The sequence below is a fragment of the Dreissena polymorpha genome, chromosome 9, assembly GCF_020536995.1.
Source record: "Dreissena polymorpha isolate Duluth1 chromosome 9, UMN_Dpol_1.0, whole genome shotgun sequence".
NCBI classification, from domain to species: Eukaryota; Metazoa; Mollusca; class Bivalvia; order Myida; family Dreissenidae; genus Dreissena; species Dreissena polymorpha.
Window position 1 is genome coordinate 89,832,919 of NC_068363.1, and position 10,932 is coordinate 89,843,850.

Here is a 10,932-nt window from a genome sequence, read left to right on the forward strand (position 1 = left end):
AGAAATGAGGAATTATTTTGGAATTTACTGGTCGTGACGGATAAATATATCGTCAGAATAAGTCATTGTTTTCATAGATTTTTTTTTGTACCGGTCTATTTTATTTCGTTCCAACAAAATTTTCTAAAAATTAATACTGCCAACATATTGTCACTGAAGTATTTCCAGCAAACAGCAGGAACGTTGAAGGTACATAAACACTAACATTTACAGCATAGTCTTTTGATCGTATTGGGTAAATAACCTTAACTTAATTGACGTTGCCAATAACATAAAGCTGCTGTCAAGATAGTGCAGATGGTATAATTTGAAAAGTGGATTGAAATATTCATTTCCTTTATCCCTGCATGCATAAGAAAACTGTTGCTTATTCAGTTCCCCATTTATGCTTGGAAAGTCGTCGAATGCTGGAGTTATCAACACAGTTCATGATAACTTCAGTGGATCCAATGAAAAATGGAAAGTAACTGCGCGTGGACCAGTTTATTGATATTAAAAACATATAACAGGGCTTGATCGGCACGTCAATCGTCTTGTAAATACACGATTTCTCCCGTTCAAGCCATCCTTTTGCCAAGTTTCTGCACCCCACCAGAGGGCATTATAGATAGAGTTTCTGCACAAATTTAATCATGTAACACGTCGAATTATCACCCGTGGTTACCTGAGTGAACTGCATTAAATCAAAATTAAACAGTGTAAAATAAATCAGAGCATTAAACCATTAAACTATCTTACCTCCAATGTAAGGAGGTAAACACAAGCTGTACTGCTTGTATCATTCTTTTCATTTTATAACAAGATATGTATTGATGCAAAACATCAAAAGGCGTCGGGAATTTCAGTGTAAAAGGCACTCAATGAAGTTACATGGAACGATTTTTTTTCTACTGTAAATATTCATTTATTGGCCGATTATTTTAAACAAAATATAAAAAAGATACTGGTATAACCAGTATCTATGATTTTGTGTTATAACCCCCAAATAACCATTATCTATGATATTGTGTTATAACCCCCAAATAACCATTATCTCTGATTTTGTGTTGTAACTCCCAATTATTCCATAGTTCATTTTATTAACATTGGTTTCCTTTTTTTACTGGCATCCGTGTGCAATTTTCATTAATGAAACCGAACTGTGTAGGTTTAAAACAAATCTGCTTCATCTCACAAAATGCGCATTGATAGTGTCACCTAAAAAGTCCATACAAAAGGGTCCATACCACCTGGATAGTATACGTGTCGCCCTTCGCGCTAATTAAGGAACGGAAAGTGTCACAAAATGCGCATTTACAGTGTCACCTAAAAAAGTCCATACCAAAGGGTCCATACCACCTGGATAGTAATACGAGTCGCGCTTCGCGCTCTATATGTGGTTCTTAAAATAAACTCCGAGCAGTGCTCGACTGTAGGGAAACGGGTTGCTGGGACACAGCTCCTCCTTGATAAGCGGCTGCTTCCTTTATCACAACACATTGTTACAATCAATAATACGTGTCGCGCTTCGCGCTCTATATGTGGTAGGGATAGTACTTAGGGCCTATGATTGACAACAATAAACAACAACAAAAATACATGCACATTAGATGTGTTGTTTGCATTTATTTGTTAATATAAAAACACGTGTATATTTATAAGATATTTAAGTGATGTAAGAAATTTTAACTAATATTGTCACCACGCGGCATCCATAAATTTTAATAAAAATGTACTGTACAAGTTTTAATGTGTTTACGAACCCCCCTCCCACCCTTTCACACATATATTCCATGGGCATAATCAAAACTAAAAATGGTTACAATAAAACTGCATATTTATTTAAACTAAAATGTCTACTTCAAAACAAAAAGTTAAGATAGAACACAAATAAAAAAATTTGATTCTACAGGGGCTCGAACCTTGGACCTCTCACATGTGAAGCGAGCGTGTAACCACTACACTACGGAACCGCTCGAAAAATCACCTATTAACTAAGATATGTGGCTGGGAACGAGATTTTGACCCATCTGGTAAAAAAAAGACTTTTTTAGTTATGCATATATTATGAAAGTGCTACATCTGCCAAATCAAAATCTTAAATTTGAGCATCCATTTCCTAACAAGAGGCCCATGAATCGCTCTACTGCTATGAACACTGTGCAAGTTTGGAAATTATAAGATGGAAATGCGCAAACAAGGAGTATTTTCTCAAATTCAAGGGGAGATTGTTGTGTACTTTTTTCTCCGATACTGCTCATATTCAATGAGTCCAAGTCCTCATTGATATAAAGATACTGTGCAAATTCGGAAATCATCGGATGAAAACTGTCGAATTAATTGCGTAAACAATCGGGATTTCAAAATGTTCTCATATTCAAGGGGAAGTTATTCTGGACTAATTGCTTCGATATTGCTCTTTTTAAACAGCGGGCTGTTTGTAAAATATGCATGCCCCCATATGGGCTGTCAGTTGTAGTGGCAGCCTTTGTGTGAATACATTTTTGGTCACTGTGACCTTGACCTTTGACCTAGTGACCTGGAAATCAATAGGGGTCATCTGCCAGTAATGATCAATGTACCTATAAAGTTTCATGATCTTAGGCCGAATTGTTCTGGAGTCATTATCAGGAAACCATTTTACAGTTTTGAGTCACTGTTACCTTGACCTGAAAATTGATAGGGGTCATCTGCCAGTCATGATCAATGTACCTATGATGTTTCATTATCCTAGGTGTAAGCATTCTTGAGTTATCATCCAGAAACCATTTTACTATTTTGAATCACTGTAATCTTGACCTTTGACCTAGTGACCTGAAAATCAATCAGGGTCATCTGCCAGTCATGATCAATCTTCCTATGAAGTTTCATGATCCTAGGCATAAGCATTTTTGAGTTATCATCCGGAAACCATTTTACTGTTTCGAGTCACTATGCCCTTGACCTTTGATCTAGTGACCTGAAAATCAACAGGGTTCATCTGCCAGTCATGATTAATGTACCTATGAAGATTAATGATCCTAGGCGTAAGCATTCTTGAGTTATCATCCGGAAACCATTTTACTGTTTCGAGTCACTGTAACCTTGACCTTTGACCTAGTGACCTGAAAATCAATAGGGTCATCTGCCAGTCTTGATCAATATACCTGTGAAGTATCATGATCCTAGGCATCAGCATTCATGAGTTATCATCCGGAAATCATTTTACTATTCCGAGTCACTGTGACCTTGACCTTTGACTTAGTGACCTGAAAATCAATAGGGTTTGAGTCCTCAATAATATAAAGACACTGAACAAGTTTGAAAAGAATCGGATGAAAACTGTGTACTTTATCGCCTAAACAAGAAAAATTCTAACGCACGGACGAACAAAAACCACGCCATCCCATAAACTCTTCTGGCCTTTGGCCAGTAGAGCTAAAAATGACGAAGTTATGTCATTTTTTATGTGTCATGTCATAAAGGCAAAATAGCGCCATTTTTAATGAAATGACGTTTGAATTCAATAAGTATCAGTACATGTAATGTTGATCAGTTCATGCGAATAATAACTCTATTATTCGCATATGTCGATGAACATAATTGATTACAAAATACAGTATTAATTGTAGTATGATAAATCATAAATACTCGTGGTTGCCATGAAAATAAAAATGTTCTGTTTTCATATTTATTACCATTTTAAAGAATTTAAGACAAAATCATAACAGCAAAATATTTATTACCATTTTAAAGAATTTAAGACAAAATCATAACAGCAAAATAAAATAAAAATCCCTAGACAGGTATGGAACATCATAAATATGTTTATAAAAAAAATGTTTGCACATTTTCTTGAAATAGGTGTGTATTCAGCATTTGACCAGTTTGTATAGCTACAAATTTGAAACTAAAATAAATGACGGCTCATGATACAATTTGTGTTGTGTATTTATACTGTCAGACATTTTTTTTTATTAGCAATTCTAGTTTATTCAACAATTGATAAAATTAATTAGACAAATTTAATTTAGTTACTTTACAGTTGCTATGGAAACAGTACATTTTCAATTGCATATACATGCAATGTGTTATCAACAATATATTTATAGTTAATATATAATTAAACTTAGTATAAGTGTAGATAGAAAACAAAATTCACTCATTTCACAGGTAGAGGTTCAAAAACAAGATATTTAACTTAAACAAAATTATTGCAATCAGCAAGACATATTTGGCACACAACTTCATAGATTGAACGTTACACTTCTTAATTTTTGTTTACCGGTAAAAATAATATACATGTATACATAATATGACTACAAATATTAACATCACATATCTTGATGTCAATATGAACTACAACAGATTTTCATCTATCTGACTAAGTTTGCAGAAACAACAAAAATGTATACATTATATTCCCTAAACATACTTAACATGCTTAATATGTTTACTTATGGATGACAGACAGTTAAAAAAAAAACATAAGATACACATTGTTAATATTATTTACTACAAATTCGTGCATATCAATAAAATTGTATTTTTGTTATTCCTTGATGAACAAAAGCACCGCATAACGCGTGCCACGCTCGGCTGCGAAATCTTGTCATCATTCTTTTAGAGGTCAAAGTGACCTTGACCTTTGACCTAGTGACCCATATGGGTGTGGCGTGTATGACTCATCAAGGTGCATCTACATATGAAGTTTCAAAGTTGTAGGTGGAAGCACTTTGATTTTAGAACCTATGTTAAAGTTTGATATAAGAGGTCAGAGTGACCTTGACCTTTGACCTAGTGACCTAAAAATGGGTGTGGCATGTAGAACTCATTAAGGTGCAACTACATATGAAGTTTCAAAAATATAGGGGGAAGCACTTTGATTTTAGAACCTATGTTAAAGTTTGATATTAGAGGTCACATTGACCTTAACCTTTGACCTAGTGATCCAAAAATGGGGGGGGGGGCGTGTAGAACTCATCAAGATGCATCTACACATGAAGTTTCAAAGTTGTAGGTGGAAGCACTTTAATTTTAGAGCCAATTCTAAGGTTTAAGCACGACGCCTACTGTGGACGGCGAACGCGCTGGCTATGACAATAGCTCGGGTTTTCTCCGAAAACAGCCTCGCTAAAAATGACATGTTAAGTCTGGAATAAAACACTTTATCTGTTCAAAAAAAAAGTCAATCGAAACACAATATATTGTCCATATTATCATCTACACAATGTCCATACTGACAGTAAGATTTAAACTTTGTAAGCTCAGGTTGCACCAGGATTGGCAAAATGCATTTTCGAAGATCTGCAATGATAAAAAATATATAAATAACTGATTACTTATAAGCAACCTTCTACGAACACATCAATAATACATCACACAATGGAGACAACATACTTGTCCACAATTTATTGATATTATATTCAATATAACACGCAATATTTGTCAATCTTCATCGTTATTTTTCTTTTTAAAATTAATCTTTGCAAAAATAGCATAACAAATTATTAATAAATTTATATCATCAAGATGAAAATATTATTGATTTGTACATAATTCTCTCTGAAACTTGTCGTAAATACATCATTAAAATTCAATTGTGTATTGTGTAAATATTTTTCCCAAACTGAAAAACTGAAAAAACACATTTATTTCTGTTCACACTATTTTTGCCCTTTCATAAATCAACCACATGTTAACTTTGAATTTACTAAGCAATGTCCCTCCAGGATAAAACACTGAAAATTGAGGCATGTTAAATTAACAACCTGCCTGTTAATTATTTTTCCTCATAGGCCAGTCTGGCCTGTAAATTGTGACGGTCTTTCGCCATGTCTGTCAGACATGCACAAAGAAAAAATAGAAATAATAAAAGTATAATGCTTATTAATTACTTTATCATACATGTATTAATTGTTGTCACCATAGTGTCGAAGACAACGATGAACACTGCTGATTTCATGCTAATCTCTTCCTTGGCATGACTGCGTTATCAAAAGGTTAAACTGTTGTCCATCCTGTAACATAATACATAATTCTCTGTTTTTAACAAAACATCCTTTGCATAAGATAATCTTATTTTTATTACACAGAAAAAAACTGTTTAAAATCTTAACACATATAAGGTAAAACATGCAGTTTGTAAGTCATTTTTTACTCCCAATCCTCCTGAATAGAAGATGTGCCGGCGCTTATAGGCAAAGACCTATAGAATACACAGATTGGAAACTTCGCGTCTTATCGGGCTATCTCGCGGCGGGGTCACGTGGTCGAGAAACTGATAAGAACACTTAGGATCAGTTAGGATCAGTAGATTTATTCCATAAATCAATCGGAGGAGTCCGAAGATAGCCGATGTGTCACGATTGCGATAAGATAGCGACGTGTCCAGTAGCAACGGCTACGATTATCGAGCAAAGTTATGCGAAAATGTTACGGCACTATAGAAAGGCGGCTGTAACTTGGTCAATAATGATCCGATTTTTATAAAATAAAGTTTCATAGAAACATGAGTAATTATGCTTTTACAAAATCTCGATTTTATTTACCTTAAATAAAAGTTTATAATGCCGCGATCGTTGAAGTAATAGCGCTATAAGAATTTCCAAATCGCGGCGAGAATGCCGTTGAATACTTTATTTAAAAGGCTTTTGCTGATAAAATGTTCTTGTATACTTTTTTAATTCAAACATTTAAAACCTTATAAAGTAATATTATTTTAAAACGGATACATATATGTGGACACATAGATCTAGGTCTCTGATAAAAACAACATTACAGTATAATAAATGCTATGATCGTTCGATCCAAAAACGGTTTCAGTTAGTCTTATTTCTATATTGCTTCTGTGAATTTTTTAATTCTCTATTTTCTATTGAGATCTTATCCATGAGTTATAGGTTATTAAAATTGTGTTTGTAACCAAGTTTTTTTTTCTATTGGTAATTAATAAAAGCTCTAAGGGTCATGGACAAGGATTTCGCGAAAAAAGAAAACATAACATTTCACGCGCGTGTTAATTGTCGGATCAATTAGCGAACTGAAGAAGATGTTATGTTTTGTATGAAAAATGACAAAGGTTTTCACAATGAACCAAAGCACGTTTGACGACAGGTGTGTACAATAGGGTATAATAGCTAAAAATTGTACCAACTTTGTACAAGGCCAAAATCCTTTAAAATGAACATTTTCCTCCAGTTTGTTTAATTCAAACCTAGATTAACATATCACCAAGCATAAAAATCTGACTTTATCTATTTGGGATGAAAAATTAAAAAGTTTATCAAAAAGAACAAAAACACGTTTGACAGCAATCGTGTACAACAGAGGAAAAGAGCTTAAAATTGTACCAACATTGTATAAGGCCAAATCCTTCAAATTGAACATTTTCTTATATGTTTTTGTAATTTATACTTAGATATACATCTCTCCTAGCATAAAAATCATACTTCAACGATTTGGGATGGGAAATAAAAAAGTTTAAAAAAAATCCCACTTTGGCGACAGGTGTGAAAAAATGAATATTTTCGTCTACTTTTTATAAATCATACCTAGATTAACATCTCACCTAGCATAACCATCTTACTTAATCAATCTGTGATGAGAAATGAAGAAGTTTTTAAAAAATCGTTTGGGCCTTTCAATATTTTTTTTCGAAAATGAACAAATCCATTGTTCTCTTTCAAATTCCGATAAATTAATAAAAACATAAGAATAATAACTACCAAAACCTGAAGCATTATCATCAAAGAAAATAAAAACTTATTTTTATTTACACAAAAAAATATTCAATATGTCTGTTTGCGGCGACCGACTTTGCCCATAATTGATTGCTTTTAAACAAAATGGCCGACAGTAGCTGGAACAGAGAAGAATCTACTGGTACACCGGCATCTCCAAAATCAATGTCACGTGACTCGCGTCCGCCGTTAGATATTATCGCATATCGCTATGTCCAATCTGTGTATTATTTAGGTCTTTGTTATAGGTTATGGATTGAAAACTGTACAAAGGTGCTCAGTTTGGTGTTAATTTTAAATTATTTACATGGTCATATCATACCTGATAATAATAGGCACATCTTTTGGTGTTCGCACGTCTTTTCGCTCAATCTGTATTTTTGGCTGAAATAAATGAATGAAGAATTGCACTTTAAATCAAGAATTAAAATATTTTTTAATTGATCATGAACACAGCCATTTATATGGACATAAAAAACTAGATCATCTGACAATAAAAGAAACATAAAAAATATTCTAATGATTATCATCAAATAGAATGAATAACATAATACATTGCTGTCACATTGATTGTGTAGTCACTTCGAATAAAATTGTTATTGCTTACATGCTTTTGTGTGATTGCAAAAAGTTTTGCAAAGGAATTTTGAATGTTGATTATACAACCCTATCCAGTTCACTTTATCTTAGTGTACATTAAGTGAAAGAATAATACTGAAAGGGTAATATATGGCCACAACTTTTAAACGAAATGTCCTTACTTTCATAATAGAAAACAGTGCTCCAGCCAGCTTTTCAAAATAGAGGGGAGCTTCCCCAAAAAGGGCACATTTCACGCGTAATTTTGGAAAATAGGGCATTTGGTTATAAATATACTTAAGTATATACATCGGTTATACTATATACTTATTAGTTGTAAACACTTGTGCATTGGATAACTTCACTAATTGTATGCTGTTCCTCATTTTGTGTAATGAAATTACAATAAATATATTACTATCTACATTGGTGCTAAGGAAAACAACTTAGTAGCCAATTTCCTAACCGAATTGGGCTAGCGTCGGACTACACGCATTAGAGATATGTAGATATCATATTTCTTTCTGGTGTGTGTGTGTGGGGGGGGGGGGGGGGGATTTTGATGTTTTTTTTATCACCTATCATCATTGTACTGCATGTTAATCTTTCAGGTTCCAGTTTCAGCATCAGTGGCCTTTTAGAAGGAAATGAAATGATGACAACATGAAATAAATTCAGGGGTTTCACTGGGTCAAAAAAACGTTGTGACTGTAACTACTTAAATTTGTTGCTTTAAATAACTTTGAGCCAATGTTTGTCCACAATAATAATATTAATTAAAACAAAAATCTATATTGACAAATTTAAAGTCTAAACAATGATAAATGTCTCCATGAAGTAACATCCAGTCTGGAGATTAAAATGAAACATTGTTATTGTTAATACATGTAATAGGATATATTTATTTCACAACACGTTATTTCAACTTATGTCAACAACGTTGACAGTTTTGTTACGTCGCGAAAATATATGACAATATCAACATTACATTTTACTCGCAGAGTGATAAATCCTCCTTCCAAACAAGTTCTTTATTTGTTGAAATAACAACTGTCTGCCCCTATTCATGTTAAAATTCATCATGAATGAGGACAGACAGTGTTTTAAAGTTCAGAAATAAAATCCAAACACAAATATGTTTTCCACGCCTTAATTTCGGACTAAATATTAAACGCATATTCGCATTAAAAAAAGATGATTAATTTTCAAATGTTCATAGGTATTTTGAATTAAAATCACTATTTTTGCAAACAAAAAATTATAGCCAAAGAATTCAGAAGTTTAAAAAATTCAGTAGTGCTGAGTTTGATTTCATTCGAGTGTGATTGTGCCTAACCAAGCGTGATCTCAGAGATAATCTTTCACAGCATGTTACTATCGTCTGCAACAAAAGGCTAATTAGTGATCTGATAACAAACCATGGCCTTGGGGCTTGTTTGTTCACAATGTGTTGACTTAATACACCCCAGGCAGTCATGTTATCTGTGTATTCATGTCAATGTTTCTGGCGATTTATACGGCCTGAAAGCAGATTTAGAGATCAAAAAGGCATTTGACAGAAAAATAGAGGGGCGCTTTTTAAGTGGGCAAATTTTAGAGGGGCGCAGCGCCCCTCTATTTATTGCTAGCTGGAGCACTGGAAAAGTTCACCAACAAATGTTAAATTGAGAAGTGTTTTAGATTTTGACAACTTTCGGGTAAAACACACAAACTTGACATAGCAATATCGTCTAAAATCTTCATTGTGACACCCACAATTCCACAACGGCTCATACACACACCGTGATTGATGGAAGAGATTCAGTTACCAACAAATTTGCAATTTGTAGAAGAAAAACAACTCAAAACGTAAGAAAAACTTACTTTTAAAAAAGCAGGAAGTTTATCAGAAAATGAACAATGTCGAACTGTGCCCTACTGTATTGATTCAATGTCTAAGCTGAGGTTAATTTAAACCATATAAAACCATAAGAAAATACGGAAAAGTATTGTTCCCTAAACTTAATTACCATGGTTTAGGTTATTCTTCAAAATAATGTTTTATCTCTAAAAGTGTGTTGACAAAGTACATGAATCGGTCATCACAAGTTAAAGTCATTATGGAAACGACGTCAGCGCCAAATGGGTCAAAATCTCATTCCCAGCCACATAGTGCCTGTAGTGTAACGGATATTAATAAAGCAATAAACCGTGTTATCGTTGTCGTCTTGTAAAATTGAAGAAAATACGCGTTAACCAAAACTCGAACAGCAAAAGTCTGCGCTATTGTTAGAATAACCACAAAATAAATATATGCTGATTATGTTTTGATTTTATACAAAACCAGAAAGTTTCGCGTATTAACCCAGTCCATGTGATCTTTCCCCTGCGATCAGTTGTGGATCAGTCATTAATTAAAACAATTAGCTTTGAATTATTGGCATTAAATGTTGTAATAAATGTAATAGGCATAAATGCAGCACTTATTTACACTAATTTACACAAAAAATCACCACTATGCAAGACATTCTTTAAACAAAAATGTATACATTGATCCGTAAAATAACTTCTCCTCCCATAAGCGAAAAAACAATGCATTACATATATAGTCGCCGCACTCCAGTGCGACCCAATTACTACCCAGCACACGCTGTACGTCGCTAATAAATCACGA

General features: G+C 33.6%; 1 long non-coding RNA gene across 1 annotated transcript; it reads right to left on the minus strand.

The window, feature by feature from the left end:
* Window positions 1–3,683: 3,683 nt before the first annotated feature.
* LOC127845391 (uncharacterized) lies at window positions 3,684–10,207 on the minus strand. The gene is made up of 4 exons (XR_008033203.1): window positions 10,143–10,207; window positions 8,023–8,084; window positions 5,866–5,978; window positions 3,684–5,265 (listed from the first exon to the last, which is right to left on the minus strand). It is a non-coding gene; the product is annotated as an uncharacterized LOC127845391 (long non-coding RNA).
* Between the last annotated feature and the right edge of the window lie 725 nt (window positions 10,208–10,932).